This window comes from Bubalus kerabau, chromosome 1 (assembly GCF_029407905.1).
Source record: "Bubalus kerabau isolate K-KA32 ecotype Philippines breed swamp buffalo chromosome 1, PCC_UOA_SB_1v2, whole genome shotgun sequence".
In the NCBI taxonomy this organism is placed as follows: domain Eukaryota; kingdom Metazoa; phylum Chordata; class Mammalia; order Artiodactyla; family Bovidae; genus Bubalus; species Bubalus kerabau.
Window position 1 is genome coordinate 218,337,217 of NC_073624.1, and position 21,356 is coordinate 218,358,572.

The following is a 21,356-nucleotide window of genomic DNA, read 5'->3' on the forward strand; positions in this document are numbered from 1 at the left end:
TCAGTCTTAGGGACACGCAAATCAAAACCACAATGAGATACCTGTTCACCCCCATTAGGATGGCTATTACCAAATAAACCAACAAATAAAGAAAGGGAAGTAACAACTGCTGAAGAGATGGAGAGAAACTGGAACCCTTGTGCATTGCTAAATGGGAATGTAAAATGGTGCAGCAGTCCTGGAAAACAGTTTAGATGTTCCTCAAAAAGTTAAACACAGAATTATCAGCAACTTCACTCCTAGGTATATACCTAAAAGAATCAAATGCAAGAACTTAAACAGATACTTGTACACCAATGTTCATAGCAGCATTACTCACAAAAGCCAAAAAGTAGAAACAATCCAAATACTCATCAAGAGATGAATGGATAAACGAAATGTTGTATATATACACACGATGGAATATATTATCCAATCTTAAAAGGGAAGGAAATTCTGATACACACTACAATATGAATGAGCCTTGAAAAACGTACTAAATGAAATATGCCAAACACAAAAAAAGGACAAATGCTATTTGATTCCACCTATGTAAGGTACCTAGAACAGGCAAATTATAGAGACAAAAAGAAGAGCAGTTACCAGGGGCTAGAAGGAAGCGGGAATGGGGAATTACTGCCTACACAGTTTGTTTGGAATGATGAAAAAGCACTAGAAATGGAAACTAACAATAGTTGCACAAGGGCTTCCCCAGTGGCTCAGCCTACAATGTAAAGAATCAGCCTTCAGTACAGAAGACGCAGGTTCAATCCCTGGGTTTAAAAGATCCCCTGGAGGAGGAAACCCACTCCAGGATTCCTGCCAGGAAAATCCCATGAACAAAGGAGCCTGTAGGGCTAGAGTCCATGGGGTCATAAACAATTGGACACAACTGAGCACTCATGAAAGCAATGGTTGTACACCACTGAGAATGTACTTAATGCCACTGAATTCTACACTTAAAAATGGTTGAAATGGTAAATTTTACATTATACACATTTATTACAATTTTTTTCAAAATATAGCTACAATTTATATTATTATGTTCTCCAATATTAAAGTCGGTACAACAAAGAGGGAGGGGCTTTGGCAACCCACTCCAGTATTCCTGCCTAGGAAATCCCAAGGACAGAAGAGCCTGGTGGGCTACAGTCCATAGGGTCGAAAGAGTCAGACATGACTTAGCAACTAAACAAGGGAAGCCATGCTCAGACTGAGGTTATTCATAGATGATAATAAAAATAGCTCTTTTATTGGTGGGGGAAACTGACATGGCACAATACATTCATTTCAGTCATTATCTCTGTCCTAAAACAAACGGCATTCTAATAAAAACAATAAAGAGTAGGGAAAACTGTGTTCAGGAGAAAAGAGATATATAGCAAAATTGTACTTTATGATCAATTTTTTTGTGAACCTAAAACTTCTCTAAAAATAGCCTACTAATTTTTAAATAAATAAAATTTTAAAGACATAGAAAATGCTAGAATTCTATACTCATATTAATATCAAAAAATAAAACAGTATATATGTAGTTTAAAACACATATACAACGTAACATTTACTTCACCTAAGGAAGAATTTTACGACACTGATAAACCTTTCTACATCTTTCCCAGGATTTAAGAAATGTCCCAGATCCCTAACCGGTAACACAATTAAATCGTTGAAAATACGGCCCAAATTTTAGAAGAAGCAGAGATTAAGAAAGTAAGAAGCTACCGACAGATATACAAATGAGAAGCAGTTCATTAATTCCATTCAACAAGTACAGGCACTTACTAAAAAAAGCACAGTACCTGAGAGACACCCAGGCCATCAAGTATTGCATGCAAGGTTACAAAAACGAAAGTTGAAGACACAGCCCCACATTAACCCAGAAAGTCAGTAATTCAACACCACCCTTTAATGTCCGCCTTTTAAGGTAAGTGCACCTCAGTTATTTAACCTTCGTAATCTGCATCACTGAGGTCCCAGTTGCCATTTTTAGATTATCATCAACTTGAAAATGAGGTAAGTGCCCAATCTTAGGTACTTTTTTCATTGATTAGACGGCATAATGGGGAGCCGAATGAAATGTCAGTTTGGTTTTTAACTGACATTTAATTCAAGTATACCAACTTCCCACTGGGCAAGTGTGTCAACTGACTGAATTTCCCATTACCTTATCTAGGAAACCAGGCGCCCTGAGACAGTGCTATACCCTCCCTAGCCTGGTCTATGCAGAGTGCATTCTAGACAAGTCCCCAGTGCACCAACAGCCCAATTTTGGCTATATTCTCTGAACGATTTAAGGAAGTAAGCAACCACTCATCTCACGTGATCTTAAAAAGGGGCGCAATAGAGCCCGGATTAAACCACACTTTTTTTTTCTGCATCAACTTCACTGCCCAGCACGAAGGAAAAGGGTAGGGAGGCGGCGCAGGTCCGGTGTGCAGGGGAGACTAGCAAACAAGCGTAGGTAGCTGTGGCTTCCACTTAGGGGGAGCCAGGAGGTGAGAACTCACACCCGCTCACGCGCACTGCAGCGGCTGAAAATATCGAAGACTGCCACACCCCCTGGAAGCCAGGGGCACAGCTTCACCTATTTTGCTAGAGGAGAAAGGGGGCCCTCTCTACGAATGACGCACCTTTAGGGCTCTGCCCGGTCTCCCACGCACCAAGAGGGGCAAAGCCCTAGAACCCAGCGCGAGTGGGACACGGCGCCGGGGGGCGGCAGAGGGGTGAGGGCCGCGGCTACGGGACCGGCGCATGCGCAGATGGGGTACCCGCCCGTTCACCTACCCTTGGAACCGCGACGCCCCGTTCCCCGGCCGCGGCCGCTTCTCCAGGACCTGCGGCGACTGCAAGAGGGCGAGAACTGAGGCCCCAAGTGACTCCGCGACCGGCGAGCCTGTTCCTGTGGCAGCCACTGGCGGGAGGCTGAGGCGACGACTGTGGCTCGGGGCCAGCCCGGTAGGCGACCCCCGGATGCCCCCGGCCGTGGCGGCGGCGGAGACGCGGAAGACGGGGCGGGAGCGGCCACGGAGGCAGCGACTGAGGCGCAGAGCCTCCCTAACAGCAAGCGGAGGAGAGCGGAGGGCGGAGGGCGCAGGGCGCAGGGCGGGCTGGGGCCGGGCCGGACGTGACGTGCGTGGGAGGAGGCGGGGCGGGCCCGCGGGCGGGGGCGGGGCGAGTGCGCAGTGAGAGCTGGGGACCCCCCACAGACGCTGGGTGCAGTTCTGAAGTCTGTGCACTTAAGAGTCCGGGTAGGGGGTGAAGGGGGTTCTGTCACTCCAAATTTGGGCCCTGAGTTAAGAGTTGAGAAGCAGGGCGCGGACCCGAGGGAGATGTCTGGGGGTCCTCAGTCTGGAGAGGTTGGAAAGAAGAGGAAAGTGGGGAGGGGACGTAGGAGTCATGAAGGGCAAATTCCGCAGCCCGAGGTCACTCCTGGTCTCTGCAGAGGGAACATGCCACTTTGCAGGAAACCAGAAAAACCCGGGTACCCTTATCTAGGTGAGGAGCGCGGAGACTTGAACAGAAAACCTCCGGGCAAATTGAAGCGGTGACTCACGTTCTCTTTCTCAGCGATGGAGATTAAACTGGAGACTCTGTCCGCCCGCACCCTTTCTCTTCACCTAAGGACATGACCTAGACTCCAGAGATAATATAGATGCCTTTGGTGCCGAAAGCATCGGGGAATATGAAAGTCGAGAGATCATATGCTTACATAGAGTTTCCTATACTGATCCAGAATTTGAGACGCAAAGCTGAAAGGCAGAAAGAATGAGGAGCTCTCTGAGCCTAGGGAATCTGGACTTGCTTGCATAGCCACCCAGACCGACCGTGCAGTTCCTTTCTTCATACCGCCTTCACAAAGGTATGAATATTCAGCCAATCTCTCTCTCTCTCTCTCTTTTTTTTTTTTTTTGCTTTAGTTTGTTAAGGGCTTTGAGTAAAACGCAGTTTTCTGCCTTTAGATTCCTTGATAGCCGGTAGGTAGATCCACGCCCGCACAAAGAACTCTGGGTGTCAGTAAAAATGTTTAGTCGCTAAGTCGTGTCCGACTCTGCGACCCCATGCACTGTAGCCCACCAGGCTCCTCTGTCCATGGGATTTCCCAGGCAAGAATACTGGAGTGGGTTGCCATTTCTTTCTCCAGGGGATCTTCCTGATCCAGGGATCAAACCTGCATCTCCTGCATTGGCAGGTAGATTCTTTACCACTGAACCATCTGGGAGGCCCCTGTGAAAATATAAACCACTACAATTCAGTTTTACCCTACCTGCCTGAGCTGGAAGTCAGAAACCCAGAAAATGTAAGAGAAGAAACCTCTTAGAACTTGGAACAAGATTGGCCAAGGAAAAAAAAAAGGAACAACGAAAAAGAAAAGTCACTCTGTGAGATGATCTGTAAATGTGTTACAAAGAACAGGGTGGCTCCCAAATTTCATTAGAGAGAGTAAAATAAACCATCTGTCACCTAAGTGTCACATGCCCAATTGATGCTGTCATAAGAGAGGGGTGGGGTCCATAAAGAGTCTAGAACCTGCAGAATCTGAATAAAAATGTATTGTAGGCTCTCTGGGAGAAGGCAATGGCACCCCACTCCAGCACTCTTGCCTGGAAAATCCCATGGACAGAGGAGCCTGGTGGGCTGCAATCCATGGGGTTGCTAGGAGTTGGACACAACTGAGCGACTTCACTTTCACTTTTCACTTTCATGCACTGGAGAAGGAAATGGCAACCCACTCCAGTGTTCTTGCCTGGAGAATCCCAGGGATGGGGGAGCCTGGTGGGCTGCCGTCTATGGGGTCGCACAGAGTCTGACACGACTGAAGTGACTTAGCAGCAGCAGCAGCAGTGGGCTGTCTGTCTAGGAGAGAGGCTATGATTTTAATGACCAGGACCAATAACCCATCCATTAACAGAACAGTTTAAAAAAACTTAGGTCAGATTCAGTCTCTCACTCAACAAATACTGAATGCTTATTATATTCTAGTCTCTTAGAATACATCAGAAAATAAGAAAGAAAAAAAAAGAAAATAAGAGCCCTGTCATTGAGTTTATATCCTAATAAACAAGTTAAAGCTAGCCTTTAAGAACACACAAAGACCCATGCTCTGATTCCACACTCATCAGGTAATGTTCCCATCAGTCAGGAAATCTCAACTAAATCAACAAACCCAGTAAGAAGCAATCGTCCAAAGCACATGACTGGTACTAGTGACACTAGCAATACAGTTTTTCTCAGTATATTCACATCATGGTTCATAAATCAACTTCCATTCATTGGGTTGAATTATGAAGTTGTCTTATCCAACTTAAATTCCCAGAGCCTAATTTAGCCTGAGTAAATTGAAATATAAGTGTCTGAATCTGCCAAATTGAGGGCCAGGCAGATTCTGGTTTCAAAGCAGCCCAATCAAGATGCAGCCTATATGCATTCAGTTTTGCACCTCTCTTTAAATATCTTAAATGGAAGCTTTACCTGTGATTCCATGCTTGAAGAACGGGGGCAACATGATTGCTTCTAAAGCTTAATCATAAGTGAGTAAAAAAGTCATAGGAGAGGAAATCATTAGAGTAAAAACCCTCCTGAACCTGCTCTGCCTATGCAACACAGGCTCTTGTTGACATAACTGACATTAATAGTTACATTACTCTGAGTATGAAACCCAAGACTGCAAGCTCCCAGATGACAGAGAGTCCCTTGCATGCTCATGTGCCCTACTCCCAAAGTATGGGCTCTCAACAAATGAACTGATTCAAAGACCATTTTCCCCATAAAACTCAAGAGCATGTCCTTGGAAGATATCTTTTCCAGATCCTACTTTAAGTAATCAATATGTTCAACATACAGAGTTTAGGGGTATAACTTTAAAAAACAGAACAAAAGAGCTTTCTTTTTAAATTTCATCATCCCTTCAAACCTGTGCAGTGGAGTCGATCTGTCATATACCTGACTCAGGTTCCATGAGTTCTGTGGTTCCTATTAGGAATAGAAAGTCCTGTGGTCATTGAGTCACAAAAGAGGGAATCTTTTCCGTCTTAGGACAGCTGGCTCACTGCTTGCCCTGCAGAGGCATTATGCCTGGTCTTTCTTATTCTCTCCCAGCTCACAAACCAAGAAAGGGAAGAAGAGAGAGGAAAAGATTGGGGAGCAGGAAAATCTGTAACTTTTACTTCCATGTGGTGGTTTCACACTCTGGGCCTGGCAGGTGATTAAAGCTGCCTTTTTTTCTAATGGATGCTTGATGGTTTTCAGAAACCACTACCATCTCCATTCTTTGGTGGTTATCATAGTAACCTTGATCTGAACAAAAGCGTTTTATTCTGGCAGTTCTTTACTCTCTCTTTCCATCCCTAAGAATCTGGTAAAAGTGAATGTTAGTCACTCAGTCGTGTCCGACTCTTTGGACCCCATGCACTGCAGTCCACCAGACTCCTCTGTCCATGGAATTCTCCAGGCAAGAATACTGGAGTGGGTAGCCATTCTCTTCTCCAAGGGATCTTCCTGACCCAGGAAGCGAACCTGGGTCTCCACATTGCAGGCAGATTCTTTACCACCTAATGGTACCATGGAAGCCCACCTCCAACTTCTTGTCTCTTGAAACTGTTTTTCTCAGTTAGGACCCTGTCAGGTAGGATCTAAGGTAGCTCTTATACTGGCCCATTTGTAAGTGGCTCTGGGACCACCCCACATTGTGCAAGGTTATACACTTCTTACCGAGGGAATGCCATTCACATCATCCTTGTAGATTTGTATATTTATTTTGACAATTTTCCAGTAGGTGGCAGTAAAGTGTTTGGTCCAAACTAAATTAGTGGGAGTATTTTCCATTCAAATAGAAGTAAAGTGTCTGGAGGAGGGGGAGCTTTTTTTCTGATGGCACTGTTTAGGCTAGTCCAACTTTGTATGGTCCACACCTGGTCCACATGAAGCTCTCATGTACTTCTTGCCCAAACAAACTTGGAAAAATAGGCTAATTCCAGTGCAGTTTCAGCGTTCCTCTTTGCTGCCAGAACAGCTGCCAGCCCAGCTGTCAGCCCAGCCTGTCTCTTGTCCTCTGTTTTTCAGGCAGGAGACAACCACAAGTCTACCATGCTTCCTTTAACTGCTAGAGACACATCTCAAGTACTTTGAGTAGTTCCACTGAAGATCCCTCTCACTTAGCTTGAGGTAAGAGGCAGGCAGGCATCTATGCTAAGAGTCATAGCATACCAGCAACAGTCTCCAAAACAACACTCAGTAATTCTCACCTGACCTTTCATAACTTGTGAGTTTTTAGATTCATCTCGTAATTTTGTCTGAATCCTCTCATTTCTAGGGATAGTCCATTTCAGAATTCACTTTAGAGTTTTTTTGGAGGGGGAGGAAAGAGGTTTTTTTTCTCTGCAATACCTTGGTGCAAGCATGCTCAGTCATGCCTGACTCCTTGCAACCCCATGGACTGTAACCCACCAGGCTCCTCTGTCCATGGGATTTTCCTGGCAAGAATACTGGAATGGGTTGCCACTTCCTACTCCCAAAGGATCCCAACCCAGGGATCAAACCCATGTCTCCTGAGTCTCCTGCAATGGCAGGCAGATTCTTTACCACAAGCTCCAGTGCTTTGGTTAAAGCAGTAGTTCTCAACTGGGGATAATTTTTATGGCCATGTCTGAAGATGTTTTTGGTTGTCAAAACTCAGGAGGTACTCAGACTTACTTGGTGGTAGAGTGCATAAGAATCCTCCTGCCAGTGCAGGGGACACAGATTCGGTCCCTAGCCTGGGAAGATTCCACACGTTGTGAAGCAACTAAGTCCTTGCACCACAACTACTGAGCCCATGCGCTAGAGCTCATGCTCCCCAACAAGAAAAACCACCAGAGAGAGAAGCCCATGCACCCCAATAAAGAGTAGTCCCACTCACTGCAGCCAGAGAAAGCGTGGGAGTAGCAACGAAGACCCAGCACAACCCAAAATAAATAAATAAATAAATTATTGGGGGAAAAAAAACCTGGGAAGTACTTTGGGCATCCAGTGGATGGGGGTCAAGGATACTGCTGAACATCCTAACCACACACAGGACAGCCTTCTCCACAACAAAGAATCATCTGACTGATAACATAACTTCAGATTTAATATCTTATAACAAATAGAATGTCTACATTTGGCAGTCACTAAGAGACTACTTTAAGATTATATCACTTTTTCTTCATTTCTCCTACAAATGCTTTACTGGTAGGGGTAGAGGTCACAATTTAATATATAACTAGTGTTAGAAACAGCATTTCAGATAGCTGTTTGGCCAAGATAAGACGTGACTGGTATATTTCTAAGATTTCTCCTGAAGGTTAGGCCTGCCAGGAAAATTATTACTTGAGTTGCGTTTTTTGTTGTTTTGTTTTTTTAGTTATTTCTTTGCAAGATGACTTTTATAGCCCAAGGAAACAAACATTTTACCCAGCTGGTCTGATCAGAGGCTTTATGCTTGTCAGAAGTCAAGTCATGGGTCACATCCCTATAAAAGAAACATATTTCCTGCAACCCCAGACCATGTCCTCGATACTCAGGAAGACTCCGGCATGTGTGCCTCCCCGGTGTCACCAGTGTCACTGAGATGAGACTTGAAGTCAGGGAGTAGCTCTCTGTAGTCACTTTACAACAGATACCCTTATTACTCAAAGCGAATGCAAATGGTCTTCTTTCCTGCCCACCATTCCAACCCTACCTGGATTAGTTTGATTACGTTTGGCTCTTTTAGATGTAGCAGGATGTTGAGTCCATCTCTTGTGCTATCAATAAGGAAACGTTCATTATTCAAGTGCCCTCCTCACCCTAACTGATCTCATCTTTGACCAAGGCTATTTGAGTACTATCATATCAATTAACATTTGTTCAGTCAAGACTGCTATCATCTTTTTTAGTACAATGGTCTTAAGAAACTGAGCCACACTAGCCAGCAAGACCCAGGGAGACATGTCCAATCATCTTCTCCCCTGCCAGTGATATTATTTAGAAATGGACACAACAAACATTGAATACTTATGAATGTTGGCCTTGGAATAACACCATTGAACTTGTAATAAGAAAACCTACATTTGCATTCTAGCCCTCTCCTTACTAGTCACGTGACTCTGGTCAAGGTACTTAACCTAAACGTACCTTAGAGCCTCATTGGTAGAACAGGAAGAAGAATACTGAAATAAATTGGCATACATAAAAGTGTATACTACAGGTTTTTGACTCCTCTCTCCTATACTGTTTTCAGAGACCTAAAGAAGTGTCTGGAAATGTTTTGCCACCATATCTGGGTTTTTATTGCCAGGGATGAGGCCCTCTGTGGAAATTTTCCTTAGAAGTCACTAAATACTTGTCTGTTTATTTTTATTTTATTTTATTTTTTTCCAGTTTTATTGAGATGTAATTGACACGGAGCACTGTATGAGTTTAAGCTATGCAGCATAATTTGACCTACATACCTCATGAAATGATTATCACAATGAATTTAGTGAACATTTATCGTGTTATACATATAAAATTAAATAGGAAAAAGTTATTTTTCTTGTGATGAGAGCTTAGTATTTACTGTTTTAACTTTCATATATAACATATAGCAGCGTTTACTTTAATATATTTATCATGTTGTACTGCTGCTGCTACTGCTAAGTTGCTTCAGTCGTGTCCGACTCTATGCGACCCCATAGACAGCAGCCACCAGGCTCCCCGTCCCTGGGATTCTCCAGGCAAGAACACTGGAGTGGGTTGCCATGTCCTTCTCCAATGCATGAAAGTGAAAAGTGAAAGTGAAGTCGCTCAGTCGCGTCCGACTCCCAGCGACCCCATGGACTGCAGCCCACAAGGCTCCTCCGTCCATGGGATTTTCCAGGCAAGAGTACTGGAGTGGGGTGCCATTGCCTTCTCCATGTCTGTTTATTTTTAAATGAAAACCAAGCACCACCCCAAACTCCCAAACTCTTGATACTGTTTTTACATCTTTTGTACCTTGAGAATTACAATAAATACAAGCACACCTCCTCCCTAATTAAAAGCATATTTACAGTGCCCACTAAGAGAATGAGACATACATGTAGATAAGAATGAGAAGATACTTGCAGTTTTGTGTGCGGGAACAGCTACTGCACAGGGAGATGAGGTTGTAACTACCCTGACTCCCGCAGAGCAGTAAAATGCCATCAAATTCAATCAAACTTGGCCAATTCATTCTTTTGTTCTTGAAGTATTCATCTCTACTGGGAAAAAAAGGAAAAGGCTAAACCTCTCCCCTCCCCCTCAAGAAAATTTAAATCTTCTGATAAAGCAACACTCACCATTAGAGAGTGGTATTGCTGGTCGTCTAAAGAACACAGTGGAAGTCTGTCTGGCCCCTTTCCCCAGGACCGCTGTGCCGGTGTGCAAGTATGCTTGCTCTTCATAAACAAAAAAAATGTTACTAGCTGAAAAAAGAAGAAACTGTTCCAGGGTGTACGAATCCCACGCCAAATCCAAAATAATGGCAAATACTGTTCTGATCTTAGCAACCCAGAGTAACCTTTGTGCATTTATTTATTCACCACATATTTCCTGAGCAACTATTAAGGACCAGGCACTGTGTTGCGGGATATAACCATGATCTCTGCCCTGAAAAAGCTTCCTTTTACATATATCTGAAATAGAATGTTTTCAGAATAGAACCGAAGTTAGCATGATGTTGATTTGAACTTCTGTATTCACTCACACAGCCACTGATACCATCCAGTTTGGGGAGCTGGAACAATTGACAGTAACTCTCATCTTTGCCAAGTCCACATTTTTGGCCTGATATCTCAGAGTTCAGTATATGACAGTTGTATAAGTCACTGAGATCATCATCTATAAGACTACATTGTTTTGGTTTCTTGATTAAATTCCTATAGTCAACTAGATTTTCTTTCCACAATTGGAACTTTCATTGTTTAAAAAGGAAAAAATAAAGAATATTCCTTTCTCCTCTTCCCTCTCCCTACATCCACATAAAGGAAAGAAAAAAGACTGGGGCCTTTACAATACCAGGGGCCTTCTGCTGCCCCTTTAGCCAGAAACTCAAGTAGGAAGGTCTTCCCATACTGCATACCCTACCTCTTCCTTAGAGGACTTACACTTTTGAGCCTTCATACCATCTGACCAGCCTGGCTCCTCAAACTCCTTTCATGAGGACCATACCTTCTGTGGCAAACTGACAGCCCAAGTATTTGCACATTGCAATCCAACTGCAACCACATTTTCATAGTTTACACCTGACTGCTCTTTTCCATTAAAGACAAGGGAATAACGATTTGCCTTATACCCTTATTTTAGCCTTTCCTAGTGAGAGAGAAACTAAATTGTATAAGCAGGGGAGAAGTGTTATAGTGCTGCTGCTGCTGCTAAGTCGCTTCAGTCGTGTCCGACTCTATGCGACCCCCGTAGACAGCAGCCCATCAGGCTCCCATCCCTGGGATTCTCCAGGCAAGAATACTGGAGTGGGTTGCCATTTCCTTCTCCAAAGCATGAAAGTGAAAAGTGAAAGTGAAGTTGCTCAGTCATGTCTGACTCTTCACGATCCCATGGACTGTAGCCTACCAGGCTCCTCCATCCATTGGATTTTCCAGGCAAGAGTACTGGAGAGGGTTGCCATTGCCTTCTCCGGAATTGATGATAAATATTCTAAATTCTGAAAGATGAAAAATTTCAATGCCAAAAAATTTAAATGAAATCCATACTGCTGCTGCTGCTGCTGCTAAGTCGCTTCATTCGTTTCCGACTCTGTGTGACCCCATAGACGGCAGCCCACCAGGCTCCCCCGTCCCTGGGATTCTTCAGGCAAGAACACTGGAGTGGGTTGCCATTTCCTTCTCCAATGCATGAAAGTGAAAAGTGAAAGTGAAGTCGCTCAGTCATGTCCGACTCTTAGTGACCCCATGGACTGCAGCCTACCAGGTTCCTCCGTCCATGGGATTTTCCAGGCAAGAGTACTGCAGTGGGGTGCCATTGCATATATAAAAATTATATATTTATAATTAATGTAAATATATTAAATTTTTAATTAAAAGGAAAAAATACATCAATATATATATTGGGTTAGTCAATAAGCACGTTTGAATTTTTCCATAAAATCTTACACAAAATCCAAATGAACTTTTTAGCCAACCCAACACATACCTGTAGTATGTACACATGCACACAGAAATATGTATAATATATATGAGTGCCGAAGAATTGATGCTTTTGAACTGTGGTGTTGGAGAAGACTCTTGAGAGTCCCTTGGACTGCAAGGAGATCCAACCAGTCCATCCTAAAGGAGATCAGTCCTGGGTGTTCATTGGAAGGACTGATGTTGAAGCTGAAACTTCAATACTTTGGCCACCTGATGCAAAGAGCTGACTCATTGGAAAAGACTCTGATGCTGGGAGGGATTGGGGGCAGGAGGAGAAGGGGACGACAGAGAATGAGATGGTTGGATGGCATGACCGACTCGATGGACATGGGTTTGGGTGGACTACAGGAGTTGGTGATGGACAGGGAAGCCTGGCTTGCTGTGATTCATGGGGTCGCAAAGAGTCAGACACGACTGAGTGACTGAACTGAACTGAACTGAACTGAACTAGTCTAATATACATGTACTCTAAACTTCATCAATGTCACTCATACCCAATAAAATATGTGCTCATAGGCATTAAAAGATATACAAAAATGTGCATATATGCATGTTTCATAATGGCAGAAAAATGGAAATTCAAGTAGCTGTCAGTGATAGAATAATGAATGATAGATTCTGGTGTATTTATACCATATAATACTATACAACAACGAAAACAAACTATAGCTACAAGCAACAAGATGACGAATTCCAGAAAAATAAATGAAAAAAGCCAGATACAAACATATAGTATATGATTTCATTTAAATAAATTCCAAAAGCAGGGAAAACTAAACTGTGGTTTTAGAATTTTGTTTAAGGAGTGAAACTTTTGGAGGAAGAAAAGAGTCAATGATTGGGAGAGGAGTCATAAGGAAATACTCTATGTCTTAATTTAGGAGGCGATTATATGAGTATATTTGCTTAGAGACAGTTTATTCAGCTGTCATGATTTTAATGCTTTTCTGTATGTAGTTTATACTTCAAAGATATTTTAAATAAAAATTAGCTCCCTACATTTTTTAAAATTAAAGCTAGAGGATCATCATTTTTAAGGGTACATACTAAGATAGAAAAAGGTTTTTTAAAAAAGAAGACTAGGACTTCCCTGGTGGTCCACTAGTTAAGAATCTGCCTGCCAATGCAGGGGACACAGGTTCAATCCGTGGTCCATGAAGATTCCACATGCTGCAGGGCAACTAAGCCCATGTACCACAACTACTGAGCCCAAGAATGCAAACAATGAAGCCCAGGCACCCTAGTGCCCAGGCTCCACAACAAAAGAAACCACCACAATGAGAAGCCCACATACCACAGCTAGAGAATATCCCCCACTCGCCACAAACGCACAGCACTGAAGACCAAGCATAGCAAAAAAAAAGGCCAAAAAGTGATTAACATAGAAGTCATGATAATGGCTCCTTTGGAAGGGAGGAACAAGAATGAGTTGTCTGGGTTGTAAACAATGTTTTATTTCTTGATTTGAGTGGTAGTTACATGGGTGTTTGTAATAAATTATTATTAAGCTGTATATATCTTTGGGGCATTTTTATATGAATATTTCACAATAAAAACATTTTAAAACAATATTCAAAAAAGATAATTATACAAGAATGTCTTCACAATTGTTTAAAGACAAATTCTCTCACCATAGAGAAAGGAATAATAGATTCAACTACATTATATTTGACCCCATAAAAAGAGTGAAAACACAAGCCAAAGAACTGGAAAAGTTAATTACAAAGCATTCAACCCAAAAGGGAGCATTATCCATGTTATATAAAGAACTCCTAGAAATCAAATAAATTTTAAATACAGACAATCCAATATAAAATTATACCAGAAGAAATATTTTTTATAGGTTCTGAACATATAAGAAAATCTAAATGGCCAATAAATATGAGTAATAGTTAATGATATTAATAACGAGGGGAAAGCAAATTGAAATGAAATACAACTATACAGCCACAACAATACAGCCACCAGAATGGCTAAAATTAGTAAGTTTGATAATACCAAGTGTTGGCAAGGACATGGAGCAACAGAATCTGTCATTCACTGATAGCAGGAAAAAAATTTAACATTATCCACTAAAGTTGAAGACCAAAAAACTCTGACTCAGCATTTCTACTCCCAAATGCACACCCTGGATAACTATGTGCATATAGGTATCAGAATATATATGCAAAAAATGTTCACAGCTATAGTGATTGTGATAGCCCCAAAATAGAAACAACACAAAATATCAGCCACAGAAGAATGGACCATGCAATGAAATACATACAGCAATGGAAAATGAATGAATCAGACTTAAACCTACAGATAACAACATGGCTGAATTTTATAATATATAAGGTAAATAAACCACAAAAGAAACACAGAGTATGACTCTTTTATACAGTTTAAAATGAGACAAAACTCAACTACTGTATATTGTTTAGAGGTACATACTTTGGTGGTCAAACTACAAAAAAAAGGCAAGCAACTTATTACCATAAAAGTGGGTAGTGGTTTATCTCTAAGAAGAGAGGAGGTGGTAAGGGATAAACAAGAATCACAAGGGGAACTTTGGGGAAGAGGTGCTGTCTATGTCATTTCTTGAACTGGGTGCTGACTACACGTGTTTGCTTTAGAATTCTTTTCACACTGTACATTTATGGTTTCCACTCTTTTTAAAATTTATTTACATGTATTCATTTTGCAACTTAAAAAGTTGGAAACAACAGGGAGCTTAACTGGTAGTATCTGAATTACCTTACTTGCTTTTCAAGTTCAGACTTGAAGATATTGATAAATGCCCAGAGTTTAACATCCAGAGAGTATATTTAATGACATTTTGTGTCCAAACACTGTCAATATATCACAATAAGAGTATTTATTCTCTTCACTTGTTCAGAAAACAACTCAGACAAATATGGAACGAGCTGTTTGTAAAAAAGAAACAAAAAAATAATAGTCTTTTAGATGGTGGGCAGAACAAGCATGTGACAAAGGAGCACACAAAGATGGTTGTAGGAGGCAGAATAACAACATCTCAAAGGTATTCACACTTTACTCCCTGGAACCTGTGTATATATTAGGTTACATGGCAAAGGAGAGAAAAGGTATCTAATCAACAGACTCAGAAATGTGGAGATTATCCTGGATTATCTGGGTCTTTACATTTAAATGGAAGAGGAAGGCACAAGAGAGAGGTTGGAGTGATTAGATGTGGGACTGACTCAACTCAACATTAGCAGCTGGCTTTGAGGAAGAAGGGGACCTTGAGCCAAGGAATTTGGGCAGCTTCTAGGAGCAAAGCAAGGCAAGGAAAATAATTCTCCTCTGCTTCTGCTTGTTTAGTTGTTCAATTGCATTCAACTTTTTGTGACCCCATGGACTGTAGTCCACCAGGTTCCTCTGTCCATGGGATTCTCCAGGCAAGAATATTGGATTGGGTTGCCATGCCCTCCTCAGAGGGATCTTCCCAACCCAGGGATCGAAACTGCATCTCCTGCTTGGTAGGCAGATTCTATACCACTGAGCCACCAAAGTCTAACTCTCCTCTAGAGACTCTTAGATTTTCCCCTAGAGTCATGATTTTAGCCCAGCATGACCCAAGTTACACTTTTGGACCCACAGAACTGTAAGATGTGTGTGTGTGAAGTCGCTCAGTTGTGTCTGACTCTTTGCGACCCTGTGGACTGTAGCCCACCAGGCTCCTCCGTCCATGGGATTCTCCAGGCAAAAATACTGGAGTGGGTTGCCATTTCCTTCTCCAGGGGATCTTCCCGACCCAGGGATCGAACCCAGGTCTCCCGCATTGCAGGCAGACGCTTTAACCTCTGAGCCACCAGGAACCACAGAACTGTAAGATACTGGTTGCCACAGAACTGTAAGATAGTATTTTTAATTTTAGATTTACACAAAAAATTACAAAGACTGAACAGAGGGTTCTCAGCTCCCCTTATGCTACTAGTTAATGCCTTTTTAAAAATACATATACTTTAGGACTTCCCTGGCTGTCCAGTAGGTGAGACTGCACGCTTCCACTTCAGTCATGTCCCACTCTTTGAGACCCTATTGACCATAGCCCACCAGGCTCCTCTGTCCATGGAATTCTCCAGGCAAGAATCCTAGAGTGGGTTGCCATGCCCTCCTCCAGGGGATCTTCCCAACCCAGGGATCGAACCCTCGTCTCTTATGTCTGCTCCATTGGCAGGCGGGTTCTTTACCACTAGCACCACCTGGGAACTCCCACATACACATATGATAAAATGCTAAAGAAAAATAAGAGAATAACTACTCCAAAATTCAGTATAACTGTTGCTTCTAGTAGAGGATATGGAGCACACAGGCGGAACATTCCCCAGAACAGGGCTGCAGAAGCCTGCAAGTGGTCTCTTTGGGAACTAGAAAAAGGATCATTCTCTGTGGGCCCACAGCCTAGCAGCAGCAGAGCCTTTATACCCAAGGCAAAGGTCCTATCCTCCAGGAGGAATCTACCCCACCTTGGCAAAGACCTTTGTGCAGTGCTCAGTTTGTACCACAGTGCTGGCAGCCCCACCATGGACCTTCCCAACTTTTATAATATTCTACTTCTCAAGCGGGGTGAAGGTTTGTTGTTGTTCACTCAGTTGTGTCCAACTCTTTGCAACCCCATGAACCGCAGCACACCAGGCTTCCCTGTCCTTCACTGTCTCCTGAAATTGGCTCAAACTCATGTTCATTGAGTCAGTGATGCCATGCAACCACCTCATCCTCTGTTGCCCCCTTCTCCTCCTGCCCTCAATCTTTCCCAGCATCAGGGTCTGTTCTAGTGAGTTGGCTCAGTGGTTGTGGTGCATGGACTTAGTTGCTCCACGCGGGTTCTTCCTGGATCAGGGATCTAACCCATGTCTCCTACATTGTCAGATGGATTCTTTACCATTGAGCCACCAGGGAAACCCCTCCTATCCCTATTTTAAATAAGACGTTTCATCCGTTTTCTCACCCAGGTATTGTACACAGTGGTAGGAACTAAACGTGCAACCACAGTGAAGTTGGTGGGCTCCAGTAATCCAAGAAAGCTCCCTAAGACCTGAAGAGAAATTTCATCATTAGGGAACTGGTATGCCTGACATGCTGACCTGTGAAGAAGCAGAAAGACAGATGAACTTGGAAGGTTCTGTGCCAGCCCAGAAGTCTTGGACTCTGAGGGGCTGAGCTCTTCCAAAGAAGCCCAAGACCTTTCTTTGTTTCTTTTTATCTCTTCTTTTTTTTAATAGAGCACCTTGAGTAGGATACAAGTTTCCTGAAACATGTCTCCTCACTCCCATGCAGTCCTACTGTCTTCAGAAAGGGTCACTTGGGTTCAGTGGTTCAACCATCCAAACCCCAAACCATAAAGAGAAAGTTTTGCTTCTTAAATAGTTCTGCCCACCCTTCCAGATCTAAGAAGTGCTTGACTCTACCCATCTCTAAAGTTGGATCCAAACAAGTACTCACCATGGGGCTGAGGGACGGTCTAATTCATACCATTGCCCTTTTTTAAGATTATTTTTTCAAATAAAAAATAATATATAGAGGTTTCTCCGGGAGGCGGCGGCAAAAAAAAAAAAAAATAATAATAATAATAATAATATATAGTCATTGGGAAAATTCAAAACATTTAGAAGAATAGAAAGTAAAATTTTTTCTTTGTTCCCTAATCTTACTTCCTTCCCTGAAGGTAAACCTTATAAAGTATATCCTCCCAGACCTCTTTTTACACATTTATTAAATACACACATTCTTTTCTTTACATAAATAAGATCATACTATAATGTTCTATAATACATTTTATATATAAATATTTGCACATAATATTCCATAGAAATCTGTCCATATTAGTAAATTTAAGCTGTTCCAGTTTTCTCTATTAAAAACAATAGTGCAATAAAGATTTGTATACTCACATGTATATTTGTATATAACAGATACCAAGAAACAAACTTGCTGAGATGAAGAGTAATTTAGGTTTTGATAGATATTACCAAAAGTACCTCAGAAGAGGTTTTATGAACATATAGGAAAATGCTTATTTGCTTAAAATTTCACCAACAATGGACATTGTATATGTTCTTATTCTGTTCAATTTGATGAGCAAAAACAGTACTAGTGAGGTTGAAGTACTATATGCTTCCTGCCCAGTTGTATTTCTTATTGAGTGAATTACCTATCCATTTCCATTTCCTATTTTTCTGCTTGCAACTTCTTCATTTTGATCATAAGAGTATATACATTGAGTACTTGGCTATGTACCAGCCACTGTACTAGGTGCTTTCAAATAAATTTTTTTCTTGAAATAATCCACTTTACAGATGAAGAGTATGAAAAACATGAAGAGGAAATTCAAACACTGGTCTCTTTTACTCTAAAGGCTGAACATTCTGCACTATATCACTACACCAAAAAGCCTCATTTTACTGAAACATAGAAACCCCTAAGGGAAGCAACTTACCCAAATACTCACAGTCTCGTATCTTGGATGATCACCTCAATTCAGATCACTGGTGGGCTTTTTTCTGGTCTTCCTGAAAAATTAAGTTGAAGACTGCCGAAAGGCTGTTCAAGCAAACATGTTAGACTCAGCAACCTGTTATCTGTGTCCTTAAGGATAAAGAACCCACAGGACAAGGGTTGAAGATAAATAAAATAGAAACACTAAGAAACGTGGAGACCTTGGCCTCATTCCATCCATATCACAGTCAAAGCAGAGAGCTGATTGCCCTACAAGTCAGCCCTGGTATAATTTTCAGTCACCTCCCATGCCAAAACATTTTTAAAACTCTGAAGCTGGATGAATGAACTATTAATTATAAGCATGAGTAGCAGGTAGCTTGAGGCTCTGTGCTTTATAAAATCAAGATGTTTATTTTTTAATTCTTTAATCAAATAACCTAGAAGGAAAAGTATCCCTAAGACTTTTGCCCTTTTTTTTCTTAGATGTGATTAACATAATGAGAACTACTATAGGAAATATGATTTTCTGATATTACTGTTCATTCTGATACTGAACATAATCTTCTAAAGCAAAGACGGATGGGGTAAATTAAATCTAAGAAATTTCAACAATCCCTTCCTTCAAAAAACATTAATTAAATGTTTATCTAATGACTTGGTAACAGTTTGAAACTGACCACAGGGAAATGCAGTAAACATTCTGTCTCACTTTGTGTAACTAAAAGTTTGCAATATTAAAAAAATTAAAAAGAAAAAAAACCTACATGTCAGACATTGGGCTGGGCACTGAATATCTAGCAATGAATAGAACATAGCTCCTATTCTTCTGAGAGCAGTAATCCTTCCCATTACCATGTTAATCTTCATATGTGTTAGCTGCTTTATTCTGTAAACATACCATAATTGCAAATTGAACCTGGAAGTCTCCTACTTTTTATACTTCCTTTTCTTCCTGGTCTTTGTTTTCTGGGATAAATCTAATCTAGAGGGTCCAGTCTCTAACAAGATGGATAATGGCTGGGGGTGGGAGGGGTGAGCAAGATAAGGAAAAGACCTTTATCCTGTGGATAAGAACATAGGTGGAGTTAGTTTCAGGGTGTTTCAGAGAATATTATCAGAATCTTAAGTGCCGTCTCCACCCTTTTAAACACTTAGGGTGAACCTTTCACTCAAAAAATCTTCCCTTGAATTCAGGTTGATACTCCTTTTTGAAGACTGTTAAAATGGGTCACAGAAAAAGAACTACTTTCCCAGGATTAGATAACAAAATGGAGTAAAATTTCATTCCCTCTGACTCTAGAATCTTATTCCATGAAGCTCAAACACAAAGAGCAGAGGACTGATGCTTACATCAAAATTATGTTTCAAATCAGATTGATTACCCTCTCCACAGAGCTCCCCAAGTAATACATTTACCTTTGGAATGCTGTCATCCTCAGTTCTGAAAGTCCACAGAATGTGTTCTGATTCAATTTTCTTTTAAAAGTTTCTCCCCACTAATTTCTCCCCATGTGGTTTTAGGGTCCTATTCATGTGTACAAATGTCCTCCTCTTAACCAGTTAGCCCTGAAAAATTTCAGAAAGCTTAGCCATACTTGATATGCACACCTTAGTCGCTCAGTCATATCCGACTCTTTATGACCCCAAGGACTGTGGCCCGCCAGGCCTCACTGTCCATGGAATACTCCAGGATACTAGGATACTGGAGTGAGCTGCCATTCACTTCTCTAGGAGATCTTCCCCACCCAGGGATCGAACCCAGGTCTCCTGCATTGTAGGTAGATGCTTTACCATCTGAACCATCTGGGAAACCCAAGAGTGGTCTGTTTCTGGAGCTAAACATAGTAAAAAGCAACAGACAGAGGTGAGATGGCTGGCAAGAAGCCCCAGTTCCCCTAATCTCACCCCTTCAGCATTGTGGGGGAGCTAAAGAGGCAATCAGCCTGACTCACAGACAGCACTACTGCTCCCAAGCCAAAGAGCATTAAGAAGTGAAGCACGGCTGGGCTCACCAGTTGGTGTGTGACAAGCATTATAGGATATATTTGTCCCAGGATGGGCTGACTTTTCTCTCAGCTCCTCACAGTCTAGCATCAGCCTCATCTCACTCACATTCTCATTGTTGAGAACTCTAGTCACTGACAAGATGGGGATAAAGAGCCAGACTAGAAGACACGCCTATAGCCCCAGGTAAAAAAGCTAGCTCAAGTTGCAGGATATCTAATTGCTTGAGAAGGGGAACCTGAGATTTTTCCCCAGTGGCTCTAAGCATTTCTGTAAGCACCACCTGTTTTCAGCAGCTCCCTGCACCAGCCAGAAAGATTTAGTGGAGCTGAGTGAATGGCCAGAGGAAAAAGCTCACATTATTCCTAAAACAAACCAGCTTCACTTTTCAGCCTCTGGGAGTACACCAAGTAAGAAAGAGAGCAACCAATCAAGTGTGGGTTGAAAGCATTACCTCATCAGGGTGAGCTCCCATTGGCTGAAATTACTATTGGCAAAGCTTTCACGGGAGTAAATTAACCCTTGTCGGAAACTCATACCCCACTGGGGACCCTTTTCCTTCCCTATTGCTTCTTATTTTTAAATTAAGAAAAGGGGTAGATGGGGAACAAACCTTTGCCTAACATGTTTCATAAGCATACATGTTTCATAAGCATTCAATGGTTATGAGAAGGTTTAGTTCTTTTCTCCCCCAAAATTATTATTCAGTGCCTTTTGGACACACAAAAAAGGGAGGGGGCCACCTGCAACAGATTGGTAAGAGAGCGTGGGAGAGGAGGCGGCAAAGAG

General features: G+C 42.0%; 1 protein-coding gene across 8 annotated transcripts in view; it reads right to left on the bottom strand.

The window, feature by feature from the left end:
• The window catches only part of FAM13B (family with sequence similarity 13 member B), a 95,395-nt gene extending 74,467 nt beyond the window's left edge, over positions 1-20,928 (bottom strand). For 4 of the 8 annotated variants that reach the window (XM_055554679.1, XM_055554657.1, XM_055554674.1 and 1 more), the window contains exon 1: positions 2,764-3,071. The gene's annotated coding sequence lies outside the window, so the exon portion shown is untranslated. Of the gene's footprint in view, positions 1-2,763; positions 3,073-18,561; positions 18,635-19,979; positions 20,130-20,850 lie in introns of those variants that run through there. The other 4 variants (XM_055554638.1, XM_055554649.1, XM_055554664.1 and 1 more) reach the window with 4 other exon arrangements.
• Positions 20,929-21,356: the final 428 nt, after the last annotated feature.